The sequence below is a fragment of the Eretmochelys imbricata genome, chromosome 3 (genome assembly GCF_965152235.1).
Source record: "Eretmochelys imbricata isolate rEreImb1 chromosome 3, rEreImb1.hap1, whole genome shotgun sequence".
Lineage (NCBI taxonomy): Eukaryota > Metazoa > Chordata > Testudines > Cheloniidae > Eretmochelys > Eretmochelys imbricata.
Genome location: NC_135574.1, coordinates 176,327,654 through 176,352,257, shown reverse-complemented (window position 1 = coordinate 176,352,257; position 24,604 = coordinate 176,327,654). Strand labels below are relative to the sequence as shown.

The window sequence follows — 24,604 nt, the reverse complement described above, 5'->3', positions numbered from 1 at the left end:
TGGGGTCTCATTCTCCGCCAGATTTTTTCCAAGGTTTGCTGGTGACATGTGGTGCCACTGGGCCTCCTCTCTGCATGAAAGCTGTTGAAGCCAGAGAGCTGGAGCTGCCTCTTGGCTGGAGGTAGCAGCAAAAGCTGGGAGCTGCAGGGAGAGCCACTGCTTTTGCCGCTGCCTCTCCCCAAGGAACTAAAGCAGAAGCCCCTCCCTGCAGCTCCCAGCTGTTTGCCACTGCCTCTCCACGCAGAGCTAATACCTGGGAGCTGAAGGGAGGGGTCGTTGAGGGAAAGGCGGGGGGAGTGTGTCTGGATGTGTGTGACTCAAGCTGTTGGGGGGGGCGGGGGAGGTGGACCATTAAATTGTGCACCCCCCACTCTCAGCAGGCACCTGCCAAAGACGACTGAAGCCCCTAGCCCCACCACCCCGCTGCAGGGCAGGAGCTCCGAGCTCCCCAATTTTTAGCCTACCAGACTGTCGGGGGGAAGGGGCTTTTGGAGCCGCACTTTAACTGTAAAAGAGCTGCATGTGACTCACGAGCCATGGTTTGGACACCCCTGCTCCAGCTTGTTACCCCAAATAGAGTTAACCAGACATTAACTTAAACACACTGGATTAGATCAAACAAGTTTATTAACTACAAAGATTGAGATTTCAAGTCACTATAAGCAATTAGGCATAAAAGTCAGAAATGGTTACAAGAAAATACAGATAAAAATGCTTTCTGGTGCCTGTCTTAACAAACTATATTGGATTCAAAGCTAAGTTTCTCACCACATGCTTCCAACAGCATTACTAACTAAACTTTCAGTCAGGGCCCACCCACTAGAGTCCAATGGCTGTTTCCTTTGTCTTCTCAGGTGTGGAGAATGAGATGGGCAGGGAGATAGGGGGTCTCTTGGGGTGTTTGTCCCCCTGGTTTATAGTTGCAGTTCCTCTTTGAAAAACATTTCCAACCGAAAACCAAGAGATACAGGGTATGGTGGAAGAAGGAGACCTCATGCTGTTTATTTGCTAAGATGCAGATTTTTGTCCTTGCTCCCTTTATTGCTAAAGAATGGCTACTTGAGAGGCAATGGCCCATCAGTTTTGTTGACACCTGGCTGGGGCATCAACTTGTCCTTTGTCTTTGAAAAATTGGTTTAAGCCACTCCCCAGGTTTATTGGGAAACACACTTCAGTCATGATTTCAGCTTCTGTTAATAACTTTACACAATGTTGCTACATGCATTTTACCATGATAGTACTGATCAGCAAGTTATGAGTTTTCAAATTATACCACACAAGGTGTGCTTTGTACAAAATTTATTACAATAGCGTACAGGGTGTGAATTCAGGGGTGTACTCCATCACAAGGGACAATACCGAATACATTCTAGGCGCACATACAAATGTGAGGTCAGGCTACCTATTAGTCACATCATCATGAAGAGACTGTACCTATTGTTGTTTGTTACTGGAGCCACACATTCATCCAAGGAGCTCAAATGGGGGGAGGGCAAGTGCCTTACAGTAGTCCTCGTGACTCAGAGTCCATCAGATAAGTCATCCTCCATAAGCCCCTCTCCCAAAAGTGAAGGAGTAGAAACTGGTGTACAAGGTCCTATAAAAAATTCCATAGGAGATACTGTCTGTACCTCTACAGGACCCCCTCACCAATTTAATGAGAGATTATGAAACCTGTAGTCTTAGTCTGGCCAGCAACAGAATAACATGCACCTGACTCCTGAGGAATATCCAAGGGGGCTGCCTGGTCAGATCTTCTGGCTTGACACTGATTAACCACTATCTCTGTCAATCTTGCTGAATACAAGTCCCTGTCTACCAGGGACAGAACCCCCTCAGACTCAGTTTCACTGAAAATAGATCCCTACTGGGGGTCTGTCCATACTTGTCCACCCATTAAGGCCACACAGTCTCATGCTTGCCATTCGCGTCTTCACTTGCTCAGCTGTGAACTGAAAAATACATACAATTTTTTTTTAAATATAATCTGCCCTGTGTACTTAACCTCAAAGTATTTGAGAATTTATAAATATGCACATTGCAGTCTCTGGGTGTATTTCCAAAGATAAAACAAATAATTAAAACTATCAGTTATAAGACGACATGCCTGCAATAGTAAGTAGTATTGCTGTTCTATCTGACCGCTCTTCTCCATTCAACTTCAAAAAGGGTAAGCAGCTCTCTTAAAAAAAAACCAAAACAGTGATGAGCTTCAAGGCATGGTGAAAGATCGAAGTTCTTACTCTAGCAGCCCAACAAGAAAAGCAAATTCCAGAATTGGTGATCCTTCACCAGCTATCATGCAATCCCAAAAATTCAAATCAAGGGAATATCAACTGGCAAAGTAGTACAGACTGAGGTAACAGACTGAAGAAAAGCCAGGACCAGACCATACATGGCTGTATTGATTAAGAATAACTTGAACAACATACATATTGGTACATAAGAACGACCATACTGGGTCAGACTAAAGCTCCATTTAGCCCAGTATCCTGTCTTCTGACAGTCGTCAATGCCAGGTGTCCCAGAGGGAATGAACAGGTAATCATCAAATGATCCATTCCCTGTCGCTCATTCTCAGCTTCTGACACCATCTCTAGCTAGAGTATCATACATATTGTGTGTGTGTGTTTATATATATATATATAGATGTTTCATGTGGCCTCTAAAGCTAAGTTTACAGCTCCCCTATTCTTAGCTAGCAGAAGCCTCAGAGTGGACTTTTAAAAGTCGACCCAAAAATAAAATACTTTGCAGTTATTCAAGCTATGGGCTGGACCAGTTTATTGACAACAGCTAGGTAAAAGTACTGGCAGGAAAGCAGAGACTACCATTACTTAGGAATTCTGGAGCAGCTGGGGATCCAGAGGAGTCCCTTGACTGCATATAAACCAAATGATTCAGTCTTTTTGAAAAAAAGATAATATTTTGAGAACTCTTTAGTAGAGTTTCAACTGTATACACTAAACAGGGTGGATTGTTTTAAAAGTCATGATTTAAATCAGTGAACAGCCTAGATCTAAATCCATTTTAATCCACTTGTCCATTTGCATTTTAGTTATTTTCTAAAGAAAGCTGCATTCTCAATGGCTAATATAAAGCATAAAACAGGTTGAGTTACAACTAAACAGAGCCCTTCCACTAGATTGGTACATCTTTTTGCTACTTAAGGGGGTATGCTATAACTATATACATTTATTGAAGCTATTATACAGGTTAATATTTTCAGATTCTTAGTTGTACATTTTCAGTATGTTAGAAAATTGTTGTTGTTCAATATCTTCATAAATGATCTGGAGGATGGTGTGGATTGCACTCTCAGCAAATTTGCGGATGATACTAAACTGGGAGGAGTGGTAGATACGCTGGAGGGGAGGGATAGGATACAGAAGGACCTAGACAAATTGGAGGATTGGGCCAAAAGAAATCTGATGAGGTTCAATAAGGATAAGTGCAGGGTCCTGCACTTAGGACGGAAGAATCCAATGCACCGCTACAGACTAGGGACCGAATGGCTAGGCAGCAGTTCTGCGGAAAAGGACCTAGGGGTGACAGTGGACGAGAAGCTGGATATGAGTCAGCAGTGTGCCCTTGTTGCCAAGAAGGCCAATGGCATTTTGGGATGTATAAGTAGGGGCATAGCGAGCAGATCGAGGGACGTGATCGTTCCCCTCTATTCGACATTGGTGAGGCCTCATCTGGAGTACTGTGTCCAGTTTTGGGCCCCACACTACAAGAAGGATGTGGATAAATTGGAGAGAGTCCAGCGAAGGGCAACAAAAATGATTAGGGGTCTAGAACACATGACTTATGAGGAGAGGCTGAGGGAGCTGGGATTGTTTAGCCTGCAGAAGAGAAGAATGAGGGGGGATTTGATAGCTGCTTTCAACTACCTGAAAGGGGGTTCCAAAGAGGATGGCTCTAGACTGTTCTCAATGGTAGCAGATGACAGAATGAGGAGTAATGGTCTCAAGTTGCAGTGGGGGAGGTTTAGATTGGATATTAGGAAAAACTTTTTCACTAGGAGGGTGGTGAAACACTGGAATGCGTTACCTAGGGAGGTGGTTGAATCTCCTTCCTTAGAGGTTTTTAAGGTCAGGCTTGACAAAGCCCTGGCTGGGATGATTTAACTGGGAATTGGTCCTGCTTCGAGCACGGGGTTGGACTAGATGACCTTCAGGGGTCCCTTCCAACCCTGATGTTCTATGATTCTATGAAAATGGTCAAGAATATATTGCTTATTTACTAAATAATTAACTTTTTAGCCATGACTTGTGTCAAGCTGCATTATGATAACTGGAATTTAAACAAAACAAAACAGCATATAAAATATATTTTTATTAAAAACAAAAAAAAAACAAACAAACATTTTGGACACTTATCAAAACATGTTTCACATTTAAAATTAAAAGACTTATTAAACAGAGGGATTAACAGTAGTCAGTGAATTAAACTGATTATTTATGATCAGCGAGGGAAAGTTTTCAAATATGCCTAAGCAAAAGCTGGAACTTGGAGTTCCTATTTGCCTAAGGCCATGTGTAAACTACAAACTTTGGCAGGCACATTTAGAATATTGCTCGTGCACACTTTGCTCCTTGCATCGGCAGGGTGCACACTCACCAGGAGTGCTTGTATTGATGCACAGTGTGCTAGAATTATCCGTGCAGCTAGGGTTATCCCTGCAAGCAACTCACCACTGTCCAGTGCACTCTTTTGGGAACTTGTGGCAATACATGGTGGGGCAGAAACAAATCATGCAGGAGTGACAGATCAAGGTGTCAAATTCCCAGTATGCAACTTTCTCCATCCCGTGTCATCTGCATCCGATAATTTCGGCATCTTTTTAAAAAAATCCCACAAACCCATGCAGCCCCTCCACCCCACTGTCCATTATCTCTAGCAGAAGCGTGGAACCAGCACATTTCTGCACTACTGTCATAAGCATTGCAAGCACGCGGCATTCGAGCCTCTGGTATCTGCAGAACTGCATTAGCAGAGAATACAATGATTTTGTGTAGGACCTATTGCTGTGGGACATAGCACAAGCCAATTCAAGGTAGTTGGTGGAGCTCACAGAGCACCTGCAGATGGTGGAGCACCATGTCTGGGCCTGAGATACGAGCACTGACTGGTGGGATCACATTGTAAAGCAAGTTTGGGATGAGAAGTGGCTATAGAACTTTCAGATGTGTACGGTCACATTCCTATGTGCCGAGTTCACCCCAGACCTCCTGTACAGGCACACCAGAATGAAAGATGCCTGCAGATGAGTATGGCCCACCAGAGGCAAGGGAAATGAGAAGGGAATTGCTTGGTTGTTGTAAAGCTATGTAGGGCAATGGCACTGAATACTGGCACCATTTTCCACAGGCAGTGATGATTAGAGCCAATATCTCACTTCTGACGGTAAAAAAGGCCCAGAGAGCATAGCTGCTGCTGGTGTTCTGAATCTGCCTGGGTCCATATGCCACTCGCCTGTTTTCTGCAATGGTGCCTGCCAAAGTTATCACAGACGGACATGGGAAATTGTCCTACTGTGAAGGAAAAAAAAAAAATAAGGCTGCCAGCCCCAATGTCCTTTAAGAAAGAATTGCAGAGTACCTCCTTGAATGTTTCATCAAGCTCTCAGAAGGGGATTCAAGGGACATCCCTAGGTACATAAACTGCTCCACATGTCCATCCCTGCCTAACTCTACAGGTGAATGAAAAGCAGATATACACAAAGAGGTAGTTTCTCTACCTCTTCTAATCTAGAGAGTAAATTAAATGAAAAGACAATAACTGCATCCTGCTATGTTGGGGGTAAAATCAGTACATCATTGTAATGGGAAATATATTTACACTTACCCGGGGTTCCTTCCCCTGCACTGGGCTTGCTTGTGCTTGACTGACTGGACTGCAGTGGAGTCTCAAACAGATTCTGGCTCGCAGCATAGCTGAACCCATGGGCACATGTCCCCCATCCTCCTCGACCTTACTGTTCACACTAGTGGTCTGTCTCTTGGGCTCCTCAGAGGTATTCTTAGTGGTCTGAGGGTGGTGGTGCAGTCCCTAAGTATGGCATGCTGCTATTCATAAAAGCAGCAGGTCAGTGGCTTGACACAGGATTGACTGTCGGCCTCCCTAGTCTGCTACTATGCCTGCCACAGTTCCTTCGCTTTCATGTGACGCTGCTGCTCATCACTGTCATACCTCTTCTCCGGCAGCCCCCATGCAATCTGCTCACAGATGTCTGTACTTCTACAGCTGGTCCATAGCTGTGTTTGCACAGCCTCTTCTACCCTCAGGCCCAGGAGATCCAACATCTTGTCTTTACTCTGAGCCAGAGCACATCTGGAACATATGCCCAGCTGACCATGCTGGCTAGTTGCACATAACAATGGAAAGCTGCTAGGCATGCTTGTCAAGCTGAACAATCGGGAAATGGCATTTCAAAAATTTGCAGGGCTCTAAAAGGCACACTTCTGGTCTTCGTGACCCCTGGGCAGTCAAGTTCACAATTTAATGACCAGAGCAGTCAGGGTCAGGCATTGTGGGACATCTGCTGAAGTACTGTTAGGGTCAACATAGGTAACGTCTCATGCATCCGATGAAGTGGGTATTCACCCACGAAAGCTTATGCTCCAATAAGTCTGTTAGTCTATAAGGTGCCACAGGACTCTGCCGCTTTTATAGGTAACAGTGTCTACCCTTGCACTACATCAAGCACGGTTCAATGCCATTCCGGAAGATGGTGTTACTGCATCACCGTAACAGGGCACTTACATTGGTGGGGGACAAATTTTAAGCCTAGACACATGCACAACTAGCTCAATGCCAGGCAGCTTATATGAACCTTACTTTGTAGTGAAGACCTGGCCTAAGTCTCTTGAAAATGAGACAGTCTTTTAAGGACTGATCTACACTATACAAAGTTAGGTTGGCTGAACTACACAGCCCAGGACTGAAAAATTTTACACTTCGTGCAACCTAATTAAGTGCTCCTGAGGGCATTCTGCACCAAAAAATAAAAATTCTGCACACATTTTAAAATTCTGCAAATTTTATTTGTCAAATAAACGTGGAGGCTCCAGCATGGCATTGGGGAGCACAGGCCATTGGCTGCACAGCGGTGGGAGATCACTGTGCAGCTCCCACCCACGACACAGACTCAGCTAAAAGGCTGCACCCAACCCTGATACAGTGCAAGGACCAGGCCTGCCCCAGAAACACCCCAGGGCCCTGCCCCTCCATGCCAGGTACACCAGCAAGGCAGGATCCAAGTGTGGAGGGGCTTAGTGTGTGGGGGGGGATCCAGGTGTGGTCTGAGAGGGTTCCAGGTGGGGCAATCTGGGTGCAGGCAGTTCAGTGGGGGATCTGGGTGTGGGTGGGTGGGGGAATCTGGACGCACAGGGACTTGTTGGGTTTTTTTGGGTGCAACGGTAATGGGACTCTGCGGGAGGGTCCAGGTGAAGGTGGCTGGGCTCAGCGGGGGGGGTCTGGGTGTCGGGAGCTCAGTGGGGGGTCCAGATGCTAGAAGCATGGGGCTCAGTGGGGTGAGGATCCAGGTGCAGCTGGTTGGGGCTCAGTGGGGTGAGGATCTGGGTGCAGCTGGCTCATTGGGGTGGTGCAGGGGGAGTGGGACTCGGGGTGGGGTATGGGTGCAGGGGTGGTGAGGCTCAGCAGGAGGGTCTGGGTATGAGAGGGTCTGGATGCAAGGGGGTTGGGCAGATGGGGGAACAGCTGCCTTTACAGTGATCCCTCCACCTGCACCTGAGAACGATGGGTGCAGGAAGCATAGGGCGGGAGGGGATTTGCAGAGCTTCCTACAGCTGGGGGAGAAATCTGGGGGTGGGTCTGACCCGGCCCCGGATGCCATGCAGGGGAAGAAGTCATCCTATCTTCCCGAGCCCAGCCCAGGGTAGGAGCCACCAACCGGGTCTTCCCCAGTCCCCTGCCCCACAGTGATTTACCTCTTTGCCGGCTGCCCTGTGCACCCGAAACATACTGCTGGGGAGGGTCACATGACCGCTCTTGTGGCTTCCCTTTACTTCCCCCTCAGAAAGTCATTTTTCTGCAGGGAAGCAAAGAAATCTGCATGTGCAGTGGCACATAATTCCCCCAGACGTAAATTAAGCCAACCTAAGCCCAGGTGTAGGCACTACTAGGTCAATGGAAGAATTTGTCCATCAATCTAGCCGCTACCTCGAGGAGAGGTGGATTTATTACAGCGGTGAAAGAAAGCTGCAGCATTTCTATATTATACATACCCAAAGATACTTAGGCTGAACTATTGTGCCACATTTATAAAACTTGATCTCAAAAATTAGACTTAGAGTGGGCTGGGGGGGGGGGGGGGGAGAAAGAGAGAATCTTTCTTTATTCAGAAAAAGCAATGTTTAATGTTAACTTAAAGAGTTTGCTAGAGGCTTATGGATTTAGCACATTGTTTATTTAAAGGTTTTAAGAGATTACAATAAGTTTAGGCCTTAATGTATTTTATATTAAATTCAGATTTTATAAAGGTTTATTTTTTTAAAAGAAGTTATGATTTAAAACAAAAAAATCTGATTTTTAAAATGTTATCCATTTTTATCCACCCTGAAACTAACAGGAATATGTAAAGCTACACAGAGTTTTAGACAGCTATTAAAGACACTACACACATTTTCTCACCGAGGTTTTCAAAAGTCTACATCATCTTATAACCATGAAGTTAGTGTGCCATTTCACATTTCCTGAAACTAAACTGCATGTTAAATGAGTTACCCGTTAGCATAGTCACTAAGCTTTAAAACCCAAATGTTAAAATTTCAGTATTGTAAAAAATTTACTAGTGTCCAGCTTTATACACAGTGTACATAATTTCTTTCTCCATTTCACTCAGGTACCACCTACACTAGTTGATGAAAGATATGTGCAGTTGTCGCTATTAATTTATACAGCTGTCAAGTATTAAGAGTAAATTCCAGAACGGACAGTGTACATTTACCAAACTTCAAAAAGGTAACATTTTAACAAGATATATCTCAAAACCTAAAGCGATCTGCCCAATAACCCAAGCCACAGAATTAGATAGCTTTAGGACAGTATTCAATTATTTATACTTTAAATCTCACAATTCTACATAAAGTAGCCATTTTAACTATTCATATTTTTAATTTTTCAGATTAACAGGAGAATGACATGTTAGTCTGAAAGTTAATACTGCAGCATGGTACTGTTAGAGAAGTTACCATTATGCCTTTTCAGATAAGGTATACAAGTCAAAATGCTGCTTCTATTAAAATAGATATCCTTAAAACTTTATCCATTTGTTTTTATTTGAAAAGCCTATAGTCAATATACTACAGTGATCTGCCAGCAGAAAGTTATAAAAACTCCTATCAACGTCTAACACCGTAACTTAACCCCACCCAAATTACACACACGTTCACCCACTGTGTCACACTTCAGTTTCCTGTACTAAGCAAGCTTTTTCCCCTCACATCTACCACCACCACAGGAACATACCTCCAAACCGAATGGGAGTTATGCATCCCAGTTAAAAGAATCCTAGAAATGTAGGGCAGGGAGGAACCTCAGGAGGTCATCTTCTAGTCTATATGCTAAAATAGGATTAAGTATATCAGCACCATTTCTGATAGATATTTATATAACCTGTTCTTAAAAGCCTCCCAGGAGGAGGCTTCCACAGCCTCCCTAAGTAATCTGTTCTAGTGCTTAACTATTACTATAGTTAGAAAATTTTTAATATACAACCGAGATCTCCCTTGCTGCAAACTGAGACGATTAACTCTTATCTTACCTTCAATGGACATGAACAATTGATCACTGTCCTCTTTATAACAATTTTCACATATTTGAAGAAATATGTCCAACCTGAGCCCTCTCTTGATTAAATAAACCAAATTCTTTCAGCCTCTCCTCAAAGGCCATGTTTTCCAAACCTATTGCTTTTGCTGCTCTTCTATGGAGTTCTCCAATTCTTCACATCCTTCTCAAAGTGTGGTGCCCAAATCTGGATAAAGTACTCCAATTGAGGCCTCCTCAGTGCCAAATAGAGAGGGATATTACCTCCCATGTCTTACATAAAATGTGCATACAATCGCAGAAGGACTCTTTTGTGTGTAACAGCATCAAACTGTTGACTCCTTCAATTTGTGAGCCACTACAACCTCCAACCTTTTCCGCCTAGCCAGTTATTTCCCTCTTTTGTATTTGTGGATTTGATTTTTCCCTCCTAAGTAAAGAGCTTTGCACACATTTTTATTGAATTTCATTTTATTGATTTCAGACAAATTCTCCAATTTATCCAGAGCACCTGGAATTCTAATCCTGTCCCCCAGAATGCTTGCAACCCCTCCCAGCTTGGTGTCACCTGCAAGTTGTTTTTGTTTATTTGATTGTTTTGTTTTAAGTATGCAGTCCACTCCACCATCCTAATCATTAATGAAAACATGGAATAGTACCAGACATAGGACAGACCTGTGCAGGATCCTACTTGATACAGACTCACTTTGACAGTGAACCACTGATAATTAGTCTTTGAGAACAATCAGTGCATGCCAATATCACTTAAAATATTTAGAAAGGATGTACTTCACACTATACAACAAACAGGACACATGGCCTAGTTGAGGCCTCTAGGCAATAGTACAATAGTAATTCTAAGTAATAAAAAAAATAAGAAAAAAAGTCATCTTTCCTTTAGAGACTGACCTTTGTGGAGAGAGACACCAAGCATAGCACTGGGGAGGAGGGAGGGTGAAGCAGAAGCATGTATTATTCATAACACTGACAATTTGGATATGAAGTCGTTAATCCTAGTACAATTAATGAAGGTTTTTATGAGTTTATGACCAAGCTGTGTGTCAAGAATTGTTTTGATCATTCTCCAAAATTACTTATCAGACATACGAACTTAAATGATTCCAAGCTTTCCAGTGGAAAAAAATAGAACTTCTAGATTTGATACTTTTCTCTGCTACCTGGAAAATCATATAAACAAAAAAAAAACAAACAAACAAACAGTAAACATCACCAGTTTAATAATTAAATGGAAGAACAAAACTTAAATACATTTGCGTATGGCCTGGTCTACACTAGAAGATTAGGTTGAGCCAGTTACATTGCTCAGGGGCGTAAAACAATCTACACCCAAGTGACATAGTTAAGCTGACCTAAATCCTCGTGTAGGCAGCACAAGGTTGACTGAAGAATTCTTCAGTCAACTAGCTACTGCCTTTCAGGGAGGTAAATTACCAATGGCAAAGACAGCATCTACTCTGAAGCACTATTGTGGTGCAGCAGCACCACTGTAGCATTTTAAGGGCAGAAAAGCCCTCTGTCTTATGTGAAAGCTACATGACATCAACTAAGCCCTGGTTTACATTAGGACTTTAGGTCGAATTTAGCAGCGTTAAATCGATGTAAACCTGCACCCGTCCACACGATGAAGCCCTTTATTTCGACTTAAAGGGCTCTTAAAATCGATTTCCTTACTCCACCCCTGACAAGTGGATTAGCGCTTAAATCGGCCTTGCCGGGTCGAATTTCGGGTACTGTGGACACAATTCGATGGTATTGGCCTCCGGGAGCTATCCCAGAGTACTCCATTGTGACTGCTCTGGACAGCACTCTCAACTCAGATGCACTGGCCAGGTAGACAGGAAGAGAACCGCGAACTTTTGAATCTCATTTCCTGTTTGGCCAGCGTGGCAAGCTGCAGGTGACCATGCAGAGCTCATCAGCAGAGGTGACCATGATGGAGTCCCAGAATCGCAAAAGAGCTCCAGCATGGACTGAACAGGAGATACAGGATCTGATCGCTGTATGGGGAGAACTATCGATGATCGCTGTATGGGGAGAACTGTATGGGTATCGGGCTATCAGAACTCCGTTCCAGTTTTCGAAATGCCAAAACCTTTGTCAAAATCTCCCAGGGCATGAAGGACAGAGGCCAGAACAGGGACCCGAAGCAGTGCCGCGTGAAACTGAAGGAGCTGAGGCAAGCCTACCAGAAAACCAGAGAGGCGAACGGCCGCTCCAGGTCAGAGCCCCAAACATGCCACTTCTATGATGAGCTGCATGCCATTTTAGGGGGTTCAGCCACCACTACCCCAGCCATGTTGTTTGACTCCTGCAATGGAGACGGAGGCAACACGGAAGCAGGTTTTGGGGACGAAGAAGAGGATGATGATGATGAGGTTGTAGATAGCTCACAGCAAGCAAGCGGAGAAACCGGTTTTCCCGACAGCCAGGAACTGTTTCTCACCCTGGACCTGAAGCCAGTACCCCCCAAACCCTCCCAAGGCTGCCTCCTGGACCCGGCAGGCAGAGAAGGGACCTCCAGTGAGTGTACCTTTTATAATACTATACATGGTTTAAAAGCAAGCATGTGAAAGGATTAATTTGCCCTGGCATTCGTGGCTCTCCTGGATGTACTCCCAAAGCCTTTCCAAAAGGTTTCTAGGGAGGGCAGCCTTATTGCGTCCTCCATGGTAGGACACTTTACCACTCCAGGCCAGTAACACGTACTCGGGAATCATTGTACAACAAAGCATTGCAGTGTATGTTTGCTGGCGTTCAAACAACATCCCTTCTTCATCTCTGTGTTATCCTCAGGAAAGTGAGATATCATTCAGGGTCACCTGGAGTTGAAATAGGGTGCTTTTCTTCAGGGGACACTCAGAGGAGCCCGTTCCTGCAGGGCTGTTTGCCTGTGGCTGAACAGAAATGTTCCCCGCTGTTAGCCACAGGGAGGGGGGAGGCAAAATGTGACCTTGTAATGAAAGCACATGTGCTATGTACGTAATGTTAACAGCAAAATGTGTCTTTTTAAATACCGCTGTCCCTTTTTCTTTCCTCCACCAGCTGCATGTGTTTCAATGATCACAGGATCTTCTCCTTCCCAGAGGCTAGTGAAGATTAGAAAAAAAAAAAAACCCGCACTCGTGATGAAATGTTCTCTGAGCTCATGCTGTCCTCCCACACTGACAGAGCACAGACGAATGCGTGGAGGCAAATAATGTCAGAGTGCAGGAAAACACAAAATGACCGGGAGGAGAGGTGGTGGGCTGAAGAGAGGGCTGAAGCTCAAATGTGGCGGCAGCATGATGAGAGGAGGCAGGATTCAATGCTGAGGCTGCTGGAGGATCAAACCAGTATGCTCCAGTGTATGGTTGAGCTGCAGGAAAGGCAGCTGGAGCACAGACTGCCACTACAGCCCCTGTGTAACCAACTGCCCTCCTCCCCAACTTCCTTAGCCTCCACACCCAGACGCCCAAAAACGCAGTGGGGGGGCCTCCGGCCAACCAGCCACTCCACCACAGAGGATTGACCCAAAAAAAGAGAAGGCTGGCATTCAATAAATTTTAAAGTTGTAAACTTTTAAAGTGCTGTGTGGCATTTTCCTTCCCTCTTCCACCACCCCTCCTGGGCTACCTTGGTAGTCATCCCCCTATTTGTGTGATGAACGAATAAAGAATGCACGAATGTGAAGCAACAATGACTTTATTGCCTCTGCAAGCGGTGATCGAAGGGAGAAGGGGAGGGTGGTTAGCTTACAGGGAAGTAGAGTGTATCAAGGGGCGGGGGGTTTCATCAAGGAGAAACAAAGAGAACTTTTATACCGTAGCCTGGCCAGTCATGAAACTGGTTTTCAAAGCTTCTCTGATGCACACCGCGCCCTCCTGTGCTCTTCTAAACGCCCTGGTGTCTGGCTGTGCGTAACCAGCAGCCAGGCGATTTGCCTCAACCTCCCACCCCGCCATAAACCCCCTTACTGCTTGCTGTGTGCTCCACGGTATCTGTGAGAGTAATAACAGTGGGAATATTGGTTTCGCTGAGGTCTAAGCGAGTCAGTAAACTGCACCAGCGCGCCTTTAAACATCCAAATGCACATTCTACCACCATTCTGCACTTGCTCAGCCTGTAGTTGAACAGCTCCTGACTACTGTCCAGGCTGCCTGTGTATGGCTTCATGAGCCATGGCATTAAGGGGTAGGCTGGGTCCCCAAGGATAACTGTAGGCATTTCAACATCCCCAACAGTTATTTTCTGGTCTGGGAATAAAGTCCCTTCCTGCAGCTTTTGAAACAGACCAGAGTTCCTGAAGATGCGAGCGTCATGTACCTTTCCCGGCCATCCTACGTTGGTTGATCCTTGTGATCCACCAGAGCTTGCAGCACTATTGAAAAGTACCCCTTGCGGTTTATGTACTCGCCGGCTTGGTGCTCCGGTGCCAAGATAGGGATATGGGTTCCATCTATGGCCCCACCACAGTTAGGGAATCCCATTGCAGCAAAGCCATCCACTATGACCTGCACATTTCCCAGAGTCACTACCCTTGATATCAGCAGATCTTTGATTGCGTGGGCTACTTGCATCACAGCAGCCCCCACAGTAGATTTGCCCAGTCCAAATTGATTCCCAACTGACCGGTAACTGTCTGGCGTTGCAAACTTCCATAGGGCTATCGCCACTCGCTTCTCAACTGTGAGGGCTGCTCTCATCTTGGTATTCATGCACTTCAGGACAGGGGAAAGCAAGTCACAGTTCCATGAAAGTGCCCTTATGCATGCGAAAGTTTTGCAGCCACTGGGAATTGTCCCAGACCTGCAACACTATGCGGTCCCACCAGTCTGTGCTTGTTTCCCGAGCCCAGAATCGGCGTTCCACAGCATGAACCTGCCCCATTAGCACCATGATGCATGCATTGGCAGGGCCCATGCTTTCAGAGAAATCTGTGTCCATGTCCTGATCACTCACGTGACCGCGCTGACGTCGTCTCCTCGCCCGGTATCGCTCTGCCAGGTTCTGGTGCTGCATATACTGCTGGATAATGCATGTAGTGTTTAATTGCCAAAATGAGCTGAGCGGCCTCCATGCTTGCCTTGGTATGGCATCCGCACAGAAAAAAGGTGCGGAACGACTGTCTGCCGTTGCTCTGACGGAGGGAGGGGCGACTGATGACATGGCTTACAGGGTTGGCTTACAGGAAATTAAAAATCAACAAAGGGGGTGGCTTTACATCAAGGAGTATTTCAGGCAGGACTTCACGGAGGGTTCCAATAAGAAATGGTGCACCCAAGTAATTGTTCTTATTGGAACAAGCAGGTTGGTCTGGCCTCTGATTGATACATGGCTAGATTTACCTCGCTGCACCTTCTCTGTGAGTGACTACAGAGTGACCTAGAGGAATGAGTTCCCTAGATGGGGGAGGGGGGGAAGCAAATGAGTACAAAACAAATCTGGTCTATTTCTTGTTTTGATCCACTCCATCTATCTTTTACATCTTTGGCTGGCAGCAGACGGTGCAGAAGGACTGCAAGCCATCCACATCTCATGGCTGCTCGGCAGAAGACGGTGCAGTAGGACTGCAAGCCATCCTCATCTCTTGCCTGCCTGGCAGAAGATGATACAGTAGGACTGCTAGCAATCCGTATCGCCTGCCTGCTCACCATAAGATGGTTCAATAGGACTGACTGCAGGACTAAAGAGAATGACCTGGTCCAGTCACTCCAAATTTAGTTCCTGTGCACGTCTGCCCAGGCGCTCCTGACCGATGTAGCCAGGAGCACCTCGGACATGACGATGACGGCTACCAGTCGTACTGTACTGTCTGCTGCCACAAGGCAATGGGTTGATGCTGCTGTGTAGCAATGCAGTACCACGTCTGCCAGCACCCAGGAGACATACGGTGACAGTTACCTGAGCGGGCTCCATGCTTGCCGTGGTATGGCGTCTGCACAGGTAACTCAGGAAAAAAGGCGCGAAACGATTGTCCGCCCTTGCTTTCATGGAGGGAGGGAGGGAACGGGGGCCTGATCATATGCACCCAGAACCACCCGCAACAATGTTTTAGCCCCATCAGGCACTGGGATCTCAACCCAGAATTCCAATGGGCAGCGGAGACTGCGGGAACTGTGGGATAGCTACCCACGGTGCAACACTCTGGAAGTCGACTCTAGCCTCGGTACTGTGGAAGCACTCCGCCGAGTTAATGCACTTAGAGCATTTTCTGTGGGGACACACACACTCGAATATATAAAACCGATTTCTAAAAAACCGACTTCTATAAATTCGACCTAATTTCGTAGTGTAGACATACCCTAAGACACAGACAAAAGCTTCAGAGACTTCAACTAGTTAAGTAGCTAAGTACCAGGGCGTGCTGGACAGAGGTAGCAAGATTTATGGCTTTTTCTTTTAATAGGATTGCATCATTCACAGTAAACTACCCTCATACTCATTTTCCTAGTCTTTTGACTAGGGATATATAAAATATGAATCTTACATAAAATCTAAATAGAATGTATGAGTTCAGAAAAATGAACTATAACACTGTGGACTATTCACAGGTTAAAGCAGGGGTAGTCATTTTTTGTCAAGGTCCAAATTTCTTGGTCAAGATACAGTCAAGGTCCAGACTCTGGAGAAGCATTTTTCACACCGCAATAATGATAAGTAAATAAAAGACTTTGCAGTCCGTTCAAAAGCATCTGGCAGTCTGGATTTGGCCCACAGTCCACCTATTGACTACTCCTGAGTTAAAGGAACATAGCAACAACTATACCTCGCCAGATTAACGGTCATCTACATCCTGTTTCCAAAAGTGAGACGCAGCAGCGTTTCAGAGGAAGGTGAAAATACCCATAATGAATAGTTATGCAGGAACTTGTAAATAGGGAATGGTTTCTTCCTAATCCCGTCCCCCACCCCAATCAGCTCTTCTTAGCTGTGCTTGTAGCCATTTGATGGCTGTAACGGTGAAACCCTAGGTAACCCTCCAGGGACTGGAACAGTCACGTATCCAATGTCATCAGGTGTACGAAGCTATGGCAAGCAGTTGTACACTACAAGATATGCCAAGAGGCTAAACTACTACTGCAATTCTGAAAACAAACAAATACAAAAACAGATTTAAGACATTTAGACCAGTTAGAAAATACTGAGAACTTGTTTATGTACACTTAATGAATATTCTAGCACACAATTTTAAGTGTAAACAAGCAAAAGATCATTTCTAACCTGTTTACATCAATATTTTATACAACAGTGCTCACGAAAGAATTCCAAAATAGTGTGTGCGTGTATATTTATATACATCTCTTAGCCCTACTGTCATTAGTGTTGGCAATACTTTAAGTTGGGGGCTATGCAAATGAAGCATCAACTATCCATCCAAGTTTATGATTTCAGAATCCACAAAGTTTTTTCCCAATTTTAAATTCATTTTGTTTTCAAGGCAGGTTAATAGTGTTTGTCTGTCTCAGACAGAGATAGACACACCCTCTACTAAGAAGAGAGGCGGGAGAACTCAAACCTAGTTCCTACATTTAAGGAAAAACAAAAACAAATGCCTAGTATTTATGTTTAAACATGCTTGATTAGGGCCTGTTTGTGCCAGCCTTATGTTGAGTAGTGCCTTGCCACCACAAGAAGTCTCACTGATTTCAATACACTGCATTTCAATGGTACTATTTGTGGTGTTAAAATCTTTCTCAGTGTAAGAGTGGCAAAATCTGACCCTTAAAGAGTTAGTCACTTCTGACAGTTAATCAAAATTCCATATTTCAGTTAATCAAAGCTTCATCAGCCAGAGGCTACTAAAAGTAAGTTCTTCACAGAACTAAGCTTATTTCTGGTAATTTTTGCAAACTGTACTCTCTTTAAATTTCTTACTCCTGGGGGGCATTCTGCACCAAAAAATTAAAAATTCAGCACACAGTATTTTAAAAAGTCTGCAAATTGTATTTGTCAAAACAACACTACATAATCACACCAGTTTCAATTACTTTGGTAATTTATTTCAAAATACCTGTCAGCAAGTATGTCTGTAACAATACAGACGAACAAAAATTCCCCCAGAAGTAGAGAGTTAAAGAAACCCCTATGACAACCCAGTTCCTGTTCCTCTGCCTCCATGCCCCCCGCAGAGCCCAATCTGGGGGCTAGACACCCAGAACCTAGCCATGCCCCCGCCCCCAGCTAACGCACCCAAATCCCCTCCCGCCCAGAGCCCAGCTGCAGGGTCCCCCCAAGCCCAGATGACCACACCTCTTCACCCCCCCCAGACCCACCTACTTGCCCAGATAACAGCACCCACTCCCCCTCCCCCGAGCCCAGCCCACTTGTCCAGACACCTGTACCCCTGCCCCCAGAGCCCAGCTGTGGGGTGAGCCCAGCCCAGACACCCATCCCTCCGACAGAGCCCAGCTTTGCCCCCCTCAGCTCAGACACCTGCCCCTCCCCCCCAGAGCCCAGCCACAGGCTCCCCCTTGCCCAGATACCCACTCCACTACCCCTCAGAGCCCAGGGATCCTGAGGGAGAAACAGTCTGATACTGGATCTCAGGCTTGTATAGTTTCCTGCGCGTTGCTGTCTCCTTCCCTTAGGGCATGCGGGGAACTGCAGCTGCCAGGAATCCTCTAGTTCTATCCCATTCCCAGGGCACTGTCTTCTATGTGTGAGCTGGGCTCTGCGGGGTCCAGAGGCCCCTAGTGGCAGCCAGCAGCCAATTGGGGGTGTGTGGAAATTCTACATGCACATTAATTTCTGCAAAATTCTGCATTGCACAGTGGTGCAGAATTCCCCCAGGAGTAACTTCTACTCAGCATTACTGACTATATGAAGTGATATTACAGCAACTTCTAGAAAGTTAAGTCATTTCATCCAGAGAGGCTATTGTTACTGTATATGTGTTGCAATACCAAAGCATAATGGAGCAAGCTGAGGATAATTTTATAGATTTGTTTAGAAACTTTGGCCAAAGATATATGGCTGAAACTTTGAGCCACATTCTGATAAATGAACAATGGTATGCAACTCCCATTACCCTTCATTTCAAAGAACCTAAATGTTGTTGCTCATGTCACTTTGTTTCCTAAACTGGAAGCTCTGTGGGGCAGGAGCCAGGCCTTCTAGGTGTCTGAACAGTGCCTAGTATAAGTGGGGCCTCTGGGCATTACTGTAACATTTAGTGATATAAATACTTCTATTCATGGTAACATTGCATCCATTAAGTTTCCGTCCCCAAATCAACATTTCTTTGGCACCTACAATGAGCAAGAATTTAGAATACCTAGTAACTAAAGTCTCCAAAGGTTGTGATCACAGATGTCATATCTCATGTTTTCAATATATTTGTCCAATGAAACTCAGACGTACTGGGTAGTTTTCAGGGAAATCCTCTTTTTTTAAATTCAGTTTTTCAGCTGGAATAGAACATTGTGGGTATAATTTTCCAAAAGTCACAGAATTTCAGCAGCTCAGTCTGTTAGACCCCAGAATCTGTTCTTTGCACTCTGCTTTGGACTGACACAGAAGGCATCCAGAAACTACAGAGAGATTGACATGCAACACTCTACCTTCCAGACTTTGATGATATCAGAAAGCACATAACACCATTGCATCAAGACCCACCTAGGTTACCACTGAAATTCTGGGTTCATTTCAATGTCCTGATGTTTATCTATAAACTCCTGAATGGGCCTTAGGGCCTGGTTAACCTGGAGGCTGTTACTCTTTACTCAGGCTATATCTTACTTCTGTGGGAATTCTGCGTCATTGCATGTACACAGAATTCATGGCCCATGCAGATTTCTGTGCTTCCCCGCAGAAAAAATGACTTCTAAAGGGAAAGCAAAGTGAAGTCGCAAGAGCGGTCACGTACCCCCTTCCTGGCAGTGCAGCAGGTCAGTTTGGGCACCCAGAGCAGCTGGTAGAAATGTAAATCACCATGGGAGAGGGGGAGGAGCTGGGCAGTCATGCGTATGAGAAGAGAGAGAGACTCCGTCCCTTTTGCTCACTATTGCAGCATGCTTGGCATGAAGGAGGCAGGGCTCTGGGGTGTTTCTGAAGAGGTAGGCACAGGGCAGGCTCTGTTCCCTCAGGTGGAGGAGACTGTAGCCACCTGCCTGCTCAGTGAATTGTTCCCATTGTTCTTAGTGAATTCCCCCAGGAGTATAAAAGAGGTGTAAAAATGTTAAGGCTCCTTTACATTGCCAGAGCGGTGTAAAGGACAGTATGGTCTTAGTAATGCTTATGGTGCTTTAGTGATTAGAACAGGTCTAAATTTTTGGATTGAAAAAATTTCCTATCAAAATGTGCTCCATGAACTATTTGCTATTGACCTTTCTGGAGATGGTCAGTAGCCAGTATAAATTTGAGAGTTTGAGTCCCCAGCCCTCAGTTGCTCCTCACTTGCCTATGATGTAACACTGAGCATATGGCTGCATATATTTGTTGACTAATAACTAGAAATAAAGGGTCAAACCTAGCTCCCATTACTATTAGGCAGAAGGGGTTTGGTGATTTCCCCCAATGCTCCCCACTCCAATTCACCATCCATTGTATTGTAGTTTAAGTAAATTACCAAAATAAGTGAAATCAGCTTGATTATACTACATTATTTTCACATAAAAAATATGCAGAATTTTGCAGAATTTTTAATTTTGAGTAACATCTACCCTTAAAACACTACAGCGGTACAGCTGCAGCACCACAGTGTAACAGCTCTCTACAGCCAAAGCCACCTCCCCAAGAAGCATTAATTAGGTTGACAGAAGAATTCTTCCACTGACATTAGCACAGTCTACACCAGGGGTTAGGTCTGCTTAAGTATGTCGCTCAGCAGTGTGCATTTTTCACACAGCTAAGTAATGTAACTGGATCAACTTAGCTTTTTAGCGTAAACCTGGCTTGAACATGGATGCTACAGCTGGAAGAGCTCAGGCTCAAAATGAGGGGAACAGGACACTTCTCAGTGGAAAGTCCTCATCTGCACAATTCACTGTCACAGGAGATCAGATGAGCCACACTTTAAGAACTCACTCTTTCTATGGGGCCTTTAAACAATTTTAAATCAGGGAAACTTTAAGACAGTTATCTTGGTGGACTGTAGAATACGCCAGAAGTCAAATTCAGGAGAGAACTTGGGAGTCTCTCCTACTGGAGAAGACCGATTGCATTTTGTAGATATGATCTACTATATGGCTATTGTATGGCAACACATCCCCAACATCCCTCCCCACTGCTGACTTATGAAAGGACATTCCCTTCTCCTTCCACTCCTGGGGGATTTCTGCAGCACTGTGCAAGGCAGAATTTCCGCCCCTCCTCCCCCCACCCCAAAATGGGCTACAGTGCTGCTGGTCGCCACTAGGGGCCACTGGACCAGGCAGAGGCCAGCGCACAAATAGCAGACTAGGGTCGGGGGAGGTGGAGGAAACTGGAGGGTTCCCAGCAGCTGCATGTCCCAGCATGCCCTGAAGGAAGGAAGGAAGGAGGCAGCTGCGCAAAGGAAACTCCATGCAAGCTTGGGACTCATCATGAGGCTGTTTCTCCCTCTAGATCCCTGGGCTCTGGGGGGTAGAGAATGTGAGTGTCTGGGCTGGGAAGAGGGGCCCACAGCTGACCTATAGGGAGTGAGAGAGTCTGGGCTGGGAAGACCCCACAGATGGGCTCTGGGGGGGAGGGGAGAGGCGTGTCTTTGTCTGTCCCCCTACCCCCGCTGGGCTCAGTGTGAGAGGAGGCAGAGAAACAGGAACTGGATTGTCATAGGGGTTTCTTTAACTCTCTACTCCAGTGTGTGTGTGTGTGTGTGTGTGTGTGTGTGGGGGGGGGGGGGATTACAAACATACTTGCTGACTGGTATTTTGAAATAAATTACTAAGATAATTGACAGATTTCAGAGTAGTAGCCGTGTTAGTCTGTATTTGCAAAAAGAAAAGGAGTACTTGTGGCACCTTATAGACTAACAAATTTATTTGAGCTTAAGCTTTTGTGAGCTACAGCTCACTTCATCGGATGCATCTTTTCCTTTTTGCAAGAGAATTGAAACTAGTATGATTATATAGTGTTATTTTGACAATAAAATTTGCAGAATTTTGCAGAATTTTTAGGCGCAGAATGCCCCTGGGAGTATCCTTCTAACAAGAAGTTGTTCAACTCAGAAATTTTGATGGCTGTAAGTTACTAGAGCAAGGTTGTGTGAAAACATATTGTAGGGACAGGAAAAAAAAAAAAAAAAAAAAAAAAGCCAGAAGGCTCTTTTTGCTTGATCAAGTACTATATCTTGATGCAAGGTCCTTATACTTCACTGTAACTAATTTTATATGAAAGGAAAGTGTTAACCATAATATTGATTATGAAACCTCTTGATATATTTAAAAAAAACAAACCCACACCACACACACACAAGTTCTGAGGTTATTTTAAGAGATGGTTTAAAAACCTCATCCTGCAAGGAGTTTCATGCTAGTGTATTCCTGTGCCCAGGCAGATTTCATTCCAGGTTCGGGTCCCAAGTATATTTTTGAGCATTTAAATAAACAATGAAATACTGACATCTGAATCACTCCTTTCCTAAAAGCTGAAGACAAATTGGAAAAATGTTTCTCAATACATAAAAAGAAGAGAATTCCAACCTTAAGATGTATCTGATTAGTGAAGTTAACAAAAACAAAACACCACACAAACTGTTAGCATTTGAAATGTATGATTTACAATAATCTAGTGAAATACTGTATTATATGTAACTGTGGGTTTTATAGGAAGAATGTCAGAAATACACAGAAGTGCCTTGAAATGTAGTTAACTTGTCTTGTAGAGTTTAAATTAAAAATGCCAACTTTAAAGAAGAAATTAACAAAGGCTGTCTTTAACTATGATTAAATATCAATTCAAGAACAGTAGAGAATATTAACATAAATTTTATGGGCTTTGCAGTACTCTGATAAACCTTAAAAGTAGAAAATGGCACTTTGTTCTTAGCCTTATGTATTACATTCAAAAGTCATGAAAAAGCTCACAGGATTTTCACTTCTCTTTTCACTATTCAGAGCACATCCCTAGCTCACCATTCTTCTGGCTTCCATGGATCAACTTAAAACAAGACCAAGCCATCTGTGCAATTTTTCAGGGTCTTATTTATTAATATTTAAAATGAAGTTACATAAATACAAGATTACTATTAAATAAGTTACTTTCCATTCAAATCATCTACCATTAAAACAGTTATTTAATCTATAGGTTTACAATTTCCTTCAAAGGCTACATATCATACTAAAAAATGCAATGAGCAGATGAAAAGAGCAGCCTTCTGCAGTTAAGTGAATGATGGGATGAAACTGCCCACACCTTGACTGTTATATGGTATGAATATATATAAATGATCAGATGAAACACAAAACCCTGAAATAAACATGGACATCGCAGATACAAATGTACACCATAGGAGCAAGCTATTGTGGGTCAGTGCAAGTATTAAATTACAAAAGCTTGTGACAGCAGAAACAGAGCTATGCATTACCTCTTTAATTCCAAGGAAGTATTCATAATAATGCACACATAAATCAGCTTTTCAAAATTTCTCTCATCCACATGCCTGGGGCAAGTAAACCATCTTTTTTCCCCATTATAACCATTCGCGCAAGTAGATAGTAAACATCTGAGACACAATTTTGCAAAGCTAATATATGTGTATATATTACATACAGACATGTATATAAAATTTCTAAAATACCATCAATAACCTGTATTAGCTTCTGAATTATGCTAAATCTAACTATATGGTATTAGCAAGTCAATTTTCCCTTTCTACCTAGACATTTAAAATTTGACATACTGTATATCTTTCTTGTCTGACTTAGTTTGTAGGTTAATTTGAAAGTTAAAGACAGGAGAAGATATGCTCTGACTTTTCGGTGGAAGTGTCAATTCCGAGTTTCCCCACCTCTGCAAAAGTGGCCACTCTCTAAACTATAAAATTTTCCAGCAGGCCCCTCTTCCTCCAGCAGACGCTGCAAGCCAGGTACCCTCCCATCAGCGCCGGGCTCTAAGGGCACCCCCAGATCTGCTCGCCCTGCAGCAACCCCTCCGCGCACGGACGGGGCTGGGCACTGTACCTGGCAGTGGAGCTTGACCCCACGCTCCCCTCCAGCCCCTTTGCCCCCATCCTTCCCCCACCCCGCTCCCCTCGGCTTTCGCTGATCGCGGGCGGAAGGGAGACGGCAGCCGCGGTTGCTCCCCGCCTCCCCTTGGGGGAGCGGGCCTCCGACAGGCCGAGGCGAGCGAGCCCGCGGGGGGCGGGTCGCCTCTCGGCGGCCGGGAGCGGAGCAGGCCCCCAGTGCCCCGCTCCTCAGGCGGGGGAGCCCGAGCCCGAGCCCCAGCCGGGAGACTCCTACCGTTCAGCTGCGGCGGGGCCGGCGCATCTCAGCCCCGTCCCGGCTCCTCCCGGGGCCCCAGCATCATCTGCTCCCGGGCCCACCCGGCTCCCGCTGCCTCGCAAGGACGGCGCACCCCAGCCAGAACCCCCACCGAATGGAAAATAGCTCCCCGGGCCCAGGGGCGGAGAAGGATGGGGGAGTGACAAGAACACAACCAATCACAGGGGATCTGTACCTTCATAGGACCAATAGGAACAGTACAGGCATCGAGGTGGGGCCACATCCAGCCTATAGGAGCTCTGCTTTCGTACTGGTCCCGCTAGAACCGCTCTAGCGACCCTCCGTTGACTGCCATCTTGGATTCAGGCAGATTGCCCAGTCCTGGAGTGGTCTCGTCAGCGGCCATTTTGGATTCGGGCAATAAACCCAGCCAAAGGGATTGATCACGT

At 45.1% G+C, this 24,604-nt stretch overlaps 1 protein-coding gene across 2 annotated transcripts in view; it reads right to left on the bottom strand.

The window, feature by feature from the left end:
• The window catches only part of SOCS5 (suppressor of cytokine signaling 5), a 53,387-nt gene extending 29,084 nt beyond the window's left edge, over positions 1-24,303 (bottom strand). Inside the window, exon 1 of one of the 2 annotated variants that reach the window (XM_077813877.1) lies at positions 24,174-24,303. The gene's annotated coding sequence lies outside the window, so the exon portion shown is untranslated. The remainder of the gene's footprint in view (positions 1-24,173) is intronic. The other variant, XM_077813876.1, reaches the window with a different exon arrangement.
• Positions 24,304-24,604: the final 301 nt, after the last annotated feature.